Source organism: Lissotriton vulgaris, chromosome 5 (assembly GCF_964263255.1).
Source record: "Lissotriton vulgaris chromosome 5, aLisVul1.2, whole genome shotgun sequence".
Lineage (NCBI taxonomy): Eukaryota > Metazoa > Chordata > Amphibia > Caudata > Salamandridae > Lissotriton > Lissotriton vulgaris.
In genome coordinates this window covers 1,479,616,943-1,479,629,959 of record NC_141693.1, presented here as the reverse complement: position 1 = coordinate 1,479,629,959, position 13,017 = coordinate 1,479,616,943, and the positions used below count along the sequence as shown (strand labels likewise).

Genomic DNA, 13,017 nt, shown 5'->3' with positions numbered 1-13,017 from the left:
TTTCTAACTCCCACGTGGTTCTTATACCACTATTTTAGTATATGGTTTGTGAGGCCCCTAGGGCATAACGTATACTGTGCAACTTATCGTATGCAAGTTCCTTGTATTGTACTTTTACCTCGGACCTCAAAGAGTCTAGAGGGGTTGCATTTAGAATAAATACATATACATGGATATATACCTTGTGTGGTGTGCTTTCATTTAATCATTCAATAGATTATAATTGGTAAAACATATACCAGGCCAACTTCTCACAGGCGTAAGATGGTTTTTTCCACCAGTTAGTGTATATGGCCTGCAGCTTTTGAGGGCAGTCATTTTCCTCAGCGCCAGTGCCGAGGGGCTAGCCTTCTGTGCCTGTTCTGTGATCTGTAGGTCCCTTTCCAACATGAGGTGCTCCTCGTGCTGCTGTGTTCTTAGGGTTGTGGCCAACTCTATGCACTTACCCCGGACTGCCGCTTTAAGGGTATCCCAGGTTTTGGCATGAGAAGTAATCTCGGGATCATTCTGCTCAAAAAAATGTTTAACGGTTTGCCTAAGATCATCTCGCAGACGTCTATCCCTGCAGAGGAAGCTGGGGAAGTACCAATGCACATGTTTTGGACCTGGGTTAGACTAGGTGAGGGCCATCTCGAGGGGGCATGGTCAAACAGGCATATTGGGTGGAAGTGTGTCTGTAGTACAGAGGGGAGCAGAGATTGGCTAGCAAATATATAGTCAAACCAGGAGTATGTCCTGCGGGAGTGGGAGAAGAAGGAATAGTCCCAAACGGGATTACTATCCCTCCACATGTCGACCAGGCCCAGGAGTCGAAGTTGCAATTTAAGTGCCTTGTCAACATCCCCCCCCCGCGTGGATGAGTCACGTCCAGTCCCTGATCCCAGATGAGTTTGAAGTCACCCATTAAGAGTATGTCCCCGTGCGCAAAGTTCTCCAAAGCCATTAGGAAGGAGAGTCATTAGGAAGGAGAGTATAAAGTCCTGTTGTCCTGCATTTGGTGCACAGATAACAGCAAATGTGCCCTAGCGGCCTCTCAGGTCACCCGGAACCAGAGAACCAGAATATACCTCCCTGCCTTGTCAGCTTTGGGGCCTGGGCTTGAAACTGCACCCCTGTATGGAATGTAGTGCCACCCCGTTCTGTTTTGAGGCGTGAAAGGATCTGAATACAAGAGGCTAAGCTTTGTGCTTCAGATGGTGTTCCTCTGGGTTTTTTGAGGTGCGTTTCTTGAAGGGCCGCCACTTAGACATTGTGGTTGAGTAAGTGTTTCCAAAGGCGTTGTCGCTTGTTAGGGGAGTTTAAGCTCAGAACATTCCATGTTATAGTCCGGACTGCCATAATTATCTGGTTGGGGCCCTGCTTCCCCCGCCAGACCCCCTGTTCCGGCCCATTACCAATTACTCCCCCAATCCCAGCAAATAAACAACAACAAAAAGGCACCATGACATCTAACTAATTTAACAAAACAAAGTAAACAACAAGATCGAGTGTGGAGAGTTCCCATCATAGAGGGGAACCTCCTTACCAGAACAGACTCTAGGAACATAACCATTCCCGTTCCCCCAGCAACTATAACAACAACTGGTAAAGCATCTGCGTAGTGAGTATACAGCCACCATATGGCTGTGACATTTCTGAGCACCCCTGCATTAGCTACTCAAGTCTGTCAGCTCCAAGGGCACCTCAAGTGTCCAGACGGTTGCAAGTCCTCTGCTCCAACCACCCTCCCATTGAAAAGTCCTTACCGCAGTAGAGACAGGCAGCTCTTCACTCCACTCTCATCAAGCGTAGCTCGTCCATGTGTCCCCCAGGCTATGAGCACCAGTCCCAAGGAAACACAGAATTGACCAGGCCATTGGATTGACCATAGTCTTGTGAAGAGCAAGTCCTGTGCTTCATCCATCGCTCCCCAATAACGTTTGGCTACCCCCACGGAGTTGGGAGGGTGTGGAGTATCGTGTCATCTGAAAATAGTCTAGCCGTGGGTCCCCCTGGTCGTGAATCTCAGTCTGGAGATTTGATGTTCCTTCGTCCTGCTCTCCGCCACTGGCAGACCCCCGGTCGCTCTCACTGCCTGTCCCCATTAGTGGGCCTCAAAGTTGCTGCGCCTTTGGGCACAGGGATCGTAATTTCCAAGATTGTCCGTCAAATTGGTGCAGTGCAAGTGTTGGTTTTCCACCTGAAAGGCAATTCCAAACAGATAGGTCCACCTCTACTTGATGATCTTCTCTCTCAGTCAGTGGCATAACAGTGGCTTGGGCTACGTCTTGGTAGAGCGTACACGTGGCGTTCTGAAATGAGACTGTATTGGTGTTTCTAGCATTTTGTAAGACCAGTTCTTTGATTTTAAAGGAGCTGAATTTTGCCAGAATGTCTCAGGCAGTCTGCCCTCTCCAGATGGATCTCGGGGCAGTCTTCTCCCACCCAAAAGCGAGGAGAAAAGGCCCACCATGAAGGCCTCCAGGTCTGGGCCCTCGCAATCTTCATCCAGGCCCCGAACTCTGATATTATCTCGGCGGAACCTATTTTCTAAGTCCTCGCACTTGAGCAAGGTGGCTCGTAGCTGTCTGCGTAAGTCCGCAGATCCTTCCTCTAAGGACTGAACGCGAGCAGTCTATTCTTGAACTTTCGACTAGAGGTCAAGCGTTCTGGTAACCACAGAGTCCATGTCGGCCTCTAGGGTCGTCCGTTTCTCACGCATTTCCGCTTGAAACAAATCGAATGAAGCGGCCAGGCCGGTCTTGATGTCTGCTCGGAGCTCCTTTTTAAACTCCCGGAGGGAAGCCAGGAGGTCTCCCCTGGTGAGCGCCATCGCCTCTAGGAGGTTGTGTTGTTTCCTCACCAGTCGACCCCGCCCTTCAGTGGCAAAGTAGTGGAGACCTAATTATTGGGGGCCTTTTTCTGTGGCATAGGTGGATGTTTTGCCTGGTCAACTCTCGGCTTCCCACGTGCCAAGCGGAACCAGACTCTGCTCTCTTCGTTCGGGTTAGGGGCCTACGTCGCACCGTAGTCTCCTGTGAGTGAACCCACAATGCTGAATGTTAGGGCTTCAAAAGCTGGTCAGAGGGCCTTCTCAGACATGGCAGCCTGCGTGCACCTGATGAATCTCTTAGAGAACGATGGCAGCCGCTGAGGTTACCCTCCGCTCTTCTCTGGCTTCTTTCAATGTTCGATAAGAAGGGGGGTGGGCTGCAGAATATCTCTGGTAATGCGGACGGTGCCCTCTAATGCTGGTTTTCAGTGCTCGGTGGACATGTTAGAGTCAGGCACCAGGCACCCAGTGCCTCGCCAAACAGGTGGCCTCAGTCCGCCTCCACAGACTGATGCTTCGAGATCACGGGGTCCCCCATGCCAGTTTACTCCTGTCCCCCGTTGCTGCACTTGCCTCACCTTCAATAAATTGATGCAAGATGCCCCCACCGGCAGTCCCAGGGGTTGAGCTCTGCCATCGGCACTATGCAGGGGCCTGGGGCCCCCGCTTCCTCCTTTTTGTGCTATACCCCGCTGGGAAGGGGAGCTCCCACCGTTTCACCCCGTGCCAGTTGGGGGCTCGTTGGACCGGTTAGGCCAGGATCATGACATCCGGTGGGCACCGGGTCTGTGGACCCTTCACCGCAGGCTGACTGAGCTTTCCCAATACTGCTTTTCAGTTGGGGGGGGGGGGGGGGGGGTGGGGGGAGGTCTGCAGTTGGGAAGTTAGCACGCCTCCAATTCCCCTCCACTATTGCGATCCAACAGTCTCGGCGGGGCACTCCGCCAGCTTGTGCAGTCTGGGCTCCGAAGGTAAGGTCTCAGTCTGCCACCTCAGCTGCAACCGTGTGGGGAGAGAATCACCTGGATCATAAGGTAAGACCCCTTACTGGTGTCAGCAGATAATCCTGATCAAGTCCAGTGATAGGGGCCTCAGGGGGTCAGTCGCTGCACCACTTGGAGTCTGCCATAGGGAGAGTCGCTATTTTCTTGCTCTCTGCCCCAAGTGATCACAGCTTGTCAGAACTCCTTCACTGCATCACCGGGGCACCGCAGGGCTCCAGGGTAGTTTCCTGTCAATACCTCACTCTTTGGCTGCGCCGTGGGATGTTCGGGAAGCCTGAAAGTATGCCTTATATCAGGAAAGCTACGGGGCCTGGGACGGAGCCGATCGGATTCACGTCTGAGCGGCCATGTTAGTTGGCCACGCCCCTCCATGTTCACTTGTTACAATACCCACAAGGTCATCCACGCTTTCTTACCTCCAAAACAAACACCACACAAACTGGCAGTGAAATATTTGCTAAACATAAAACCATCCTTTTTGAAATCAACTAATTTAACCCCTTCGCTGCTCATGACGAGCTGAGCTCGTCATGCAGTACACTGGTCGTGTGCTCATGACGAGCTGAGCTCGTCATGAACCATGGGATATAACAATTTCCAGCACAGGATAGGAATCAGCTCAGCAGTCATGTGGTTAAGGAAAGTAAAACCTCCAACTACGTCTTCTACTACCTGTTCCCCAGTCTTTGTAGCTACATCCCAGATCAGATGCCCTGATAATGAACACAAACTATTCTCTTTAAGAAGCACTTGCAAGGCATTTAATGGAAAGGGCTTTCTCAGTCAATGATTGGTTTACACTTCCAATAAGTCATTATGCATGCGCTCTGTCACTCCTCTTGTTATGTTATGTTATGTAATGTCTCTTTTATAGCACACGGATACCCCAAGGGGTGTCCCGGCGCTTAGCATGAACACATCCATTCATCCCCCACAAACTCATTCTTGTATTCATCCACTAACACTACCACAATAATATCATACACAAACTCCACAGCAAAATAAACAGAAGTAGAAAAAGGAAGGAAAATGCTACTTACCAATATGCCTCTGTTCTTGGCATGTAGAGCTGCAGATTCACACACTATGCATAGATCACCATCTGGTAATGGGCCCGGATGTTTGCACTTTGTTGTTGTCCTGGAAAAGTCTTTGGAAGTCATGAGATAGGGCACTCCTTCTTTGGACCATAGTGCGCATGGGCATCAGCTCCATCTTCAGATTGTTTTTTCACCAGTGAGGGGAATGATGGAGTTTTGTGAGAAACAGAAAAGATGCTTATGTATGCTGTATCTAAATAAGATAATACTGGAACAGATAAAGGTAGCTGGGGGAAATGGGTGGGCATGTATGGATCTGCAGCTCTACATGCCAAGAACAGATGGATACTGGTAAAAAGCATTTTCCATTCCAGGCATATGAGCTGCAGATCACACACTGTGCATAGATTGTATAGCAGTACTCCACCCTAGCCGCGACCACCAGTATCTGTCGGAGTTGTTTGAAACAGCGCTTTGAGTACAGCCTGGCCCACACTAGCTTGTTGCTTAGTTTGCACATCTACACAATAGTGTTTTCCGAATGTGTGCGGTGTAGACCATGTTACTGCTTTGCAGATGTCATCTAAGGGAATGTTCCCTAAGAAAGCCATTGAAGCCCCTATTTTCCTGGTAGAGTGGGCTTTAGGGAGAAAAGTTAATGTACGTTTTGCTTTTTGATAGCAAATTTGTATGCATTTGACAATCCACCTTGCAATTCCAGTTTTTGATATAGGATTGCCTTTATGTGGAGGTGAGAATGGTACAAAAAGTTGTTGAGTTTTGTGAAAAGGTTTAGTTCTGTCAATATAATAAAGGAGTGCTCTTTTAACGTCTAGCATATGAAGAGCTCTTTCTGCAACGGTTTGTGGTTGCGAGAAAAATATTGGCAAATCTACAGACTGGTTGAGATGAAAAGGAGAAATGACTTTTGGAAGGAATTTTGGGTTTGTTCTGAGAACCACTTCATCAAGATGAAGTTGTAAAAATGGTTCTTGAATAGTAAGTGCTTGAAGCTCACCGACTTCTCGAAGAGACTTAATGGCTACTAGGAAAGCGGCTTTCCCCATGAGAAACTGCAATTCGCATTTGTGCAGGGGTTCGAATGGAGGACCCATGAGTCTTGTGAGGACAATATTTAAGTTCCACACATGTGAGGGTGGAATTATTCTCGAGTCCTTCCATAAAGGCTTTGATGGAAGGTACTCTGAATAGTGACAAATGTTGTCTGTTTTGTAAGTATGCTGCTATGGCAGCAAGGTGTAACCAGATAGATGTGTAAGCTAGGTTAGACATTTGTAGATGTAGCAGTTAACCTATGATGTGTTGGATTGACAAATCTAAGGGATTGATATGGTTATTGTTACAGTATGGAACGATTATTTTCCACTTGGCTGCATAGCAAGCTCTAGTGGTGGGGCGTCTAACTTCTCTGATAACATTCATGCAATCAGGGGGAAGGTTAAGGTAACCAAACTCTAAGACTTCAGGAGCCAGATCGCTAGGTTGAGCTGCGCTGGATCTGGATGTCTGATCTCTCCATGGCTCTCAGTTAAGAGATGTGGGGAGGGGTGTAGTTTTTTGTGCAGGACTACAGAGAGTTCCAGTAATGTGGTGTACCAGAGTTGTCTGGCCCATGTTGGAGCAACTAGGATGAGAGTCAGTGAGTGTTGCTGCAGTTTGCGCGCCACTAGTGGAATGAGTGGGAGAGGCAGAAAAGCGTACGCAAATCTGCCTGACCAATTCATCCATATAGCATTGCCTTTGGACAGTGGGTGTGGATACCTGGAGGCGAAGTTTGGGCATTTGGAGTTTGTGGGTTGCGAACAGATCTATCTGTGGGTGCCCCACAGCTGGAAAAATGGTTGAAGAACTTGCAGATGCAGTTTCCACTCATGAGTCTGTTGTGTTTGACGACTTAACAGATCTGCAATGCTGTTCTGGACTCCTGGAACGTGTTGGGCTAGGAGAAAAATGTTTAGAGGAATGGCCCATCTCCACATGCTCTATGCTAGGTGGGAGTGTGTCCAGCCTTGTTTTTTTATGTAGTACATTGCTGTCATATTGTCTGTGCGTACTAGGACAGCTTTGCCCAGAATGTGTTTCTGGAAGGACTTTAATGCTAGGAATATGGCTAGCAACTCTAGGTGATTGAAGTGGAGTGACCTTTGTTGGGGTGTCGGGGTGTCCAGTATGGTATGATGTAACAGATCAGCCACCCCCCCCCCCCCTCCCTCTCCTCCCCCCCCCCCCCCCCCCCCAGCCGGAGAGCGATGCGTCTGCTGTTAGCACTATCTGTGGAACTGGCTCAATGAACGGTTGTCCTTTGGAAAGGTTTTTGGTGTTCCACCACTGCAGAGAGCGATGCGTGCGACTGTCCACCAACACCAGATCGGTCAGCTGACCGTGAGCTTGGTTCCACTGACGTGCCAGACATTCCTGTAGGGGACGCATCAGGAGTCTTGGGTGAGGGACTATGAATATGCAAGAGGTCATCATCCCTATTAGTTGCATGAACACTCGAGCTGGGAGAGTGTTGCAGTTGAAATTTTGTGATGAGGCTTTATATGCTTGATATCCTGGCTGGACTGGGATATGCAAGTGCCTTTGAGGTATTTATCGTTGCCCCTAGGTATTGTTGTACGTGGAACGGTTGCAGGTGAGACTTTGGTTGGTTTATGGTAAACCCCAAGTCGTGTAGCAGTTGGATTGTAGCATGAGTGTGTTGTACGCACTGGCTGTATGACTTTGCTTTTATGAGCCAGTCGTCTAGGTAGGGGTAGACATGAACATGCTGCCTTCTTAGATGAGCTGCAACTACTGCTAGACACTTGGTGAAGACTCTGGGTGCTGTGGTGACTCCGAATAGGAGTACCTTGAACTGGTAATGCTGACCGTCCACTACAAACATGAGATACTTTCTGTGAAAAGTGTGAATGGGGATATGGAAGTAGGCGTCCTTGAGATCTAGAGTGGCAAGGAAGTCGCCTTGTGCAAGCAGAGGAAGAACCTGTTGAAGTGTGACCATGTGAAAGTTCTCCGACTATGTATAGGTTTAGGGTTTTGAGGTCTAGGATGGGTCTTGGAGAGCTGTCCTTTTTTGGAATGAGGAAGTACAGGGAGTAAAGCCCTGTGTTTTGCTGATGCAGGGGTACTGGTTCTATTGTGTGCTTTTGCAGAAGGGAGAGGACTTCCTGCTTTAGCAGTGATAGATGATCCAGTGACATTGGGCGGTGCCTGGGTGGTATGTTTGGAAGGGTAGAAGGGAGTTCTAGACAGTAACCTGTTCGAATTATCGGTCTTACCCACCTGTTTGTGGTGATGTTGGTCCAGACAGGAAAGAACTTTTGTATTCTCCCCCCAACAGGAGTGGAATGGTCCGGGGGAGCGGAGGGAAGTCATTGGATAGGGGTGGAGGCAGATCTGGTATTGTTGGTCTTAACTCCTTATTGTTGCCTCTGTAGCCTCCTCTTTGGTAACCTCCGGTAAATGTAAACTGGGTGGGAGCCTTGTAAGAAGTGGTAGGGTTGTCTGAGTAGCCTCTGGAGGGGCCTATGTAGAAGGAGCGACAAAAAGAACGTCTGGGAGTTGCGATTACAAGGCTCCCATAGATTTGGCTGTGTCTGTGTCTTTCTTCATTTATTCAAGTGAAGAATCTACATTAGGTCCAAATAAATGTTCTTGGTCGAATGGCTGGTTTAAAATGGAAGTTTGTACTTCTGGTTTAAAACATGAAATGCGTAGCCAAGCATGTCTATGTAAAAGTACACTTGTGTTGACTGCTCTAGAGGCGGTATCTGCTACGTCGAGAGCGCTACAAATGGAGGTGATGGTGATAATTTTACCCTCCTGTATGAGATCATTGGCCCTATTTTTATATTTGTCTGGTAGGTACTGTAGTAGGGACTCTAGTTCATCGTAATGTGCCCTATCATACCTGGCTAACAAAACTGGAGTGTTTGCGATACACCATATGTTAGCTGCTTGTGACGCTGTTCTTTTTCTGGAGGCGTCTAAAAGTCTGGACTGTTTATCAGGGGTGGAGCGTCCCCTGATGTTTGGGAGTTGGCTCTTTCTAGCATTAGGCACTACTAGTAAGTCTAAAGGTACTGGTCCTTTAACATAGGCTGGGTGTCCAGGGGCAGCTTTATACTTTTTATCGATCCTGGGGTTAATAACTCTAGCCCTCACAGGATCTTTAAACACTTCAGGTGCATGCTTGATGACCCCTTTTAGCATTGGTAAAATAGAAGTGGACCTTTGTGAAGTGTCAAAAGTGTCCATTAGGAAATCCTCTACTACAGGGTCTGTGTGTAAGCTAACCCTGTGGTATTGAACAGCTCTATGAAGTCGCTGATTAAAACCTGTTGTGTCCTCTGGAGGGGAAGGCCTAGAGGGGTATATGTCCTCCTGTGGGACATTAGGAACATTGGGTGTATTGTAATCATCCCAGGGATCAGGGGAAGAAGGTGGACTATGATCCCTTAGTGGTTCCTCATGTGCACCCTCTCCCTCATCAGACATGTCATGATTACCTGGTGGTGATTGTGTAGGTGAATGATGTGGTGGGGGAGAAGTTGGAGCAGGTGGTGGAGGAGGGACCCTGAGGGGAGATGTAGCAATGTTCCTCTTTTTAGGTGGTGGAGCCGGTGCAAGAGTGTCCAAACTTCTTTTTCTTGAGCTCAGGATGAGCGTACCAGTTATAGGGTCTTTACAAGTGTCTTTTGTATAGGACCCGGTGTGTAGAGCTCTTCTGGTGTAGGCTGATCTTTCGGCACTGACTTTTTCGGCTCGGTAGACTTATGGGGCACCGATTACGGAAGAGTTTTGTGGTGTTTTGATTTGGAATTGTGCTGTTTTACAGTCTTTATGGCTGTTTGTGGAGCCGGGTGTTTCTTCGGTACCGTGGGTTTTTTCGGCTCCAAAGGATGAGAATCGGAAGTCTTCGGTAGCGGCTTTTTGCTCGATTCAGATTGTTTTTTCTGAGTCAATGGGTCGGTGGTTGGAGGTTTCGGTGCTGAGTGCTTGGATATGGAAGCAGCGATCGGCACGGAGGAGGAGGGCGTTTTCTTTTTCGGTGCCGATGATTTTGTTTCGGTACAGGCAGCAGACTGACACAAGCCCGAGTCGCCTGAAGGCTTAATAGGCTTCTTTGCCGGGCCCGAGGGCAGAGCATGGGAAGCAGTCTCTCGGTGTGCACCTGGGCCCGGAGGTGAAGTTGTGACCAAAGCCTTTTTTGATGGTGTTTGGGGGGGGGGGGGGGGGGGGGGGGGGGGTTGGATGTCGACGTCTTTACTTACGACCCGCTGCGCAGGAGTGATTTCTTCGATGTCGAATTTCTCCGCTTCCGATTAGATGCCGAGAATTTCTTCGACCCTCTCCTGTTCTGGTACATAGACTCCCTCCTGGAAGATGTCGTCTGGTATGGAAGGCGAGGAGCGAGCCATTTTCCTTTGTGCTCGACGATCGACTGGTCTTGAAGCGCAAGGAGGCACAAGATGCACAGTCTCTGGCCTCGTGCTCCGGTGAAAGGCAGAGAATACACATCTCATGCAGATCGGTGTGGGGAAACTTTGACCCACATTGAGGATACTTCTTGAATGGAGTCCTTTTCATGAGCCAGATACGAAGGCCCAAGTAGGCTTGAAGGCCCTCGTCGATGACCAGAATCGAGGCCTTCGAAGTTGGAGATGCGTGACGACTGGGGATCGCAATCGAGAACAATACCGTCGAACGGGTGAAAGATTGCGCGTCGAAAGTAGAATCGATGACGGTTCCCGACTAGAGCGCGAGAAACACATCCGAGCCCGATGGCGGAAAAAAAACAATCTGAAGATGGAGCCGGTGCCCATGCGCATTATGATCCAAAGGAGTAGTCACTTAACTTGTGACTTCCAAATACTTTTCCAGGACAACAACGAAGTGCAAACATCAGGGCCCAACACCAGATGGCTATCTCTGCAGTGTGTGATCTGCAGCTCACATGCCTTGAACACATGCTTTCGCCTAAACCTGGGAGGCATATTCTTGCAATAACAAAATTATACACAGTAGCAGATGGCAGTGCTGCAGTGGTACGGTACATGGAGTTTCTTTGAACTTTCAGCATAGCTGACACTTTAGAACCAAAGTGCTAACCATAGCCATTGTAGAATTGCAAAACATTAAAACTATGCACAATATAGGATGAACAGACTTTCCGATTTCCCTGGGCAGTCACAGTTCTTCTAGGGATATACATTAACTGATCTAGTATAGTTAAGCACTTTTTAATGAGTAAAATAATTTTCGATTTCAATATTGCTTCTATGCTTGGTCTATGCTGTTTATTGCTTTTCATAATCTGGACACCCTACAACAATACCATTGCATGATGGTCGCCTGGTCTAAAGGCAGTGGCCTTGCAGGATGTGGCACCCTGCAGATGAAATTAACAGCAAACAAGCAGCCCACTGCTGGAGCTGTAGTATGCTCTAAAAATAATGAAGCCTTTGTTCAAACTGTGGGAGGCACACCTACCTCAAATGGACAACCATGATTTAATCCCACAAACACAGAAAGCCAATGCCCCAACTATCTCTATGTACGTCCAGAAAAGGACACCACAAGCAATCTCAGCACTACTGGCGAGTGTGCCAGAGATACACACTAGATGGAATAATTGCATAAAGCATAATCCAAAGCAAGGCACGCCTACCACAAACACGGTAGCAGCTACAGTAAGCAAGAAATGTTAAGACCTCTCATTCGTGTTCCTTCAACTGGGCTTGTAGTGGAAAGCGTCCAACTGCTGTACACTGTGGCTGGCCTATGGTAAACAGACTAACAAAGGATTCCCAGCCCAACAATAGCGAATATCAAGAAAGAATGCCAAATTATTAAAAGACCAAGGAAGGACATCCTTCAAATAAACAACCATGGAACCTTGCTCAGCATCCTGCATTAATATTTCCCACAAAAACTTGCTCACACCACAAGAAACGTAAAGATGATTGATAGGGGCTAATGCCGTGATGCCACTTAAATAGCATGCTGCACTCTATAAATGTGGCAAATAAAACCACAGCTGTTTCCAGTCCCATCAACACCATGAAAGTGAAGTCACAAGAGAACCGCATGATAATGAGATGCAAAACAATCTACCCCAACAAAAACAATAAGACTTTAGACCAATAAAATACGATATAATAGCAAACTTAAGTAAAGATCTCAACATAATTCGCTGGACAGCTGATTACATTTTGGAAACTGGACAGCTTACAACAGAGTAAACACTTCAGAAATAGATGGGAATGCTACGCACTACATGGGACTGGACCCAGACATTAACCCCAGTCTCAACGAGTGGCGCCATGTCAAAGCTACTGAATACAATGGAAAGTTCACATAGAGTATTACGGAACCCTTCTTGTCTTTGTGCTTAAATACAAACAAGTGCTCATTAGTAAAGGCAATTGAACAACACTAGTTTCAAATTCAAAAGAACGCAACCACACCTCAGATGAAAACTCTCATTCAACTCAACAAGAAACAAAAGACTAAATAGATGTTTAGGCGACCGACACACAATGACCCAAAAAAGCAATTGTCAAAAGGGACCAACTTATAACTATTCTTGCCCTACAAAGGGTCACTGCAGCTTCAAACTAATAACCGACTGAACGTAACATCTCCTGCCACAAAAAGATCAAATTACTGCATCACCCGCTATAGTAGCATACATAAAAAGCTCAATGACGAGATGCAAGGAGTATAAATCCAGACAACAATACAGTCCTTGATATGGAATAAATTCTACATTTAACTCATGCTAAATCGTTCCCTTTATTTAAAGTCTTATACTCTATACACAGAGTTCCACAAAGCATGCAGCAACTTACCCTGTAAACATTATCGAACATGCCAAGCTTAAAATGAACACTCCATTACATGCCAAGCAGAAATTGGCAACCGATTAACACATACTATTAGTGCTAAAAAGTCAAACACAAGGGCAAAATTACTTTGAGTACAGGTTACAAAGATGTTAAGACTCTACAGTGCAATTAATTACCTACTTTCAGTAACCCTCGAAGTACATATTAATCTTAAATTGCACCTGTATACCCAAACATCCACAAAGGTTGCCTTCAAACTTTATGGAAAAACTGTAACTCTCCGGCAG

General features: G+C 47.3%; 1 protein-coding gene across 2 annotated transcripts in view; it reads right to left on the bottom strand.

The window, feature by feature from the left end:
* The window catches only part of DSTYK (dual serine/threonine and tyrosine protein kinase), a 422,611-nt gene that overhangs the window by 98,163 nt on the left and 311,431 nt on the right, over positions 1–13,017 (bottom strand). The gene's annotated exons all lie outside the window — the stretch shown is intronic.